Here is a 2,192-nt window from a genome sequence, read left to right as displayed (position 1 = left end):
TTAATGACCTAGAATCGAACAAATTATAGTAGAAAACTTTTCAGAGTATCTATACAGACTGTGGCTGCAGGCACGCTGCGTCTGCTGCAATGAAGCTGACTCTCAAACTCCCTATTACTATTTTGAGGCTTATGAATGAGGTTTGTATTGGGGAAAAAAAAAAGGAAAACTGACAATAGATCCAGTTTTATTCACATAGGGAACTAAGTAATTATCTTCCCTGTTTTCGACTTTGCTTCTTCATTTTCTAACACCCTCAGGTAACTTATGGTGGTGTCTCTTTCAGCTGAAATCCTAATGCGTACTTTAGCTTTTTTTTTTTTTACTGACTACAGATAGTGACATCCCAGTAACTTTAGTTTTAGGTTTTCAGACTGCCGAAGCTCTCTGAAAGAAATCTGAATGATGACTCCAAAGAACTAGACATAAAGCAGCTCTGCTGAAATACAGCGTTGTATGTGGGAAGATTAAAAATAGAAAAAAACAAAAAACAAAAACATTTTTAAAACTCCCTACTGGACAACTTCATTAAATTCCACCAGGTTTGCGACTTTCCATGTTGCTGATGTTCCCCCAGCAGGATGGCGTGTCACAGAGTGGCTCGCCTGCATGGATCACCCCCCCCGCCACCCTCGTGCTTCTGTGTGGAACATTAGTTTCAGTGTCACGCACACAATACAGCGTGATTGTCAGCTCTTTGTTCAGAAACACAGCTGCTTCTGAATGCCTCAGTCAAGCTCCTGCCACGACGCTCCTTCTCCGAGGCTTTGCTGTTAATATCAACATCTACTTACACACAGAGCGGCTGGGAGCCTCATGGGTGGACTCTGCTCTTTTCCACAGCCTTCAAATAAAAAGGCTTGATATGCAGCAGCTTCTAATGTGTGTTGCCTGAGTTTTATATTTCCCTCCTCAAGAATAACAAATACCTTTGGGGTTCATTTCAGTGCAGCCTTATTTGATTTCTTTTATCAGAGCAGTTATTGGTTGCTAGACGATACAGCCGATTTTTTTATTTTATTTTTTTCTCATGTGATGCTTCAACTTTTTCTCAATGATCAGCATTTGCTGGTTTTGTAGGTTGTCCTCAGTACTGACGTCAAAAACCTTTTGAAATGCAACACAACTCTATAAAATCCTCTTAATTTTTGACTGTAAGGGATAATTTCAACTTTTCATCAGTCCACTTCCCTAAATGCTATTACTTTGCGATCTGGAGGGATGGGTAACGGGGTTGCCGTGGTGTTGAGGGTTGCTGGGGTTATGAAATTTTTTTTCTGTTTCTGTGTCTTATTGCACTAATTCTGATTTGGCTGTATTGTACATAATTTTGTGGATGTAAAACAACAAAATAGAAATAATTGATCACAAGAAAAAAAAAACATTTGAAATTGTCAAGATATGAAGTTCTCAATAGTTTGTCTTTAAAACAAATAATTCTACAACACTTATCATCATAGCACATAAAGTTTTTACAGAGCCTTATTTCAAAATATATAAATAACTAAAGCAAATGGTAACAGTTAATTCTGCCCCGTCACGTTTTGGTGTTCCATATTAAGAGGATGTAATCATCATTCTCTATTTTCCAGTGACGTACTACTTTACATAAAATGTAGGGCAACTTTGCAAAACAAATTTAGCAACTATTCCAGATGCAATCACTAAATAATAGAATGACATTGGAGCTTTAGTAAGTCTCAATACCACTGGTAAAACCTTTGCCCTGCAAATATCCATATAAAATTTCCGACAGGCGTTTTTCTTCTTCTTCAAAGCCCATTAAGATGCTCTTGGCTTTGCCAAATTGGAAGCAAGTCTCTCGGCAGCGTGTATACATCTTCAGAGAGAACCGTTAATAAGATGTGAGGGAGATTAGGCTTTGTGTGAGTGCGAATGTGCGTCTGCGTGTTAATGTCTCTGTGGTAGTTTAGCCTTGCTTTTCAAGCCCTCCTTTTCTTTTTTTTTTTCTTCCTTTGCATCTCTGTCGTGATGGAAAATGACAAAAGTACTTTGTTTTTTCATTGCGAGAGACAGATTGTGTGCATGAGTTTTAATTGGAATCCCCCCGTGGTTCTCTTCAGATTTCATTCAAAGAGAATGTCTGACAGTTGTCCTGGTCTGTAGAATTTGTTTACCCTCTGCAGGCATTCATGCCTGAAATGCAGGGTCTCCAGGCATCCCTGAACCCT

Source organism: Poecilia formosa, unplaced genomic scaffold (genome assembly GCF_000485575.1).
Source record: "Poecilia formosa unplaced genomic scaffold, Poecilia_formosa-5.1.2 Scaffold2221, whole genome shotgun sequence".
Classification (NCBI taxonomy): domain Eukaryota; kingdom Metazoa; phylum Chordata; class Actinopteri; order Cyprinodontiformes; family Poeciliidae; genus Poecilia; species Poecilia formosa.
Note: the sequence above shows the minus strand (reverse complement) of the source record.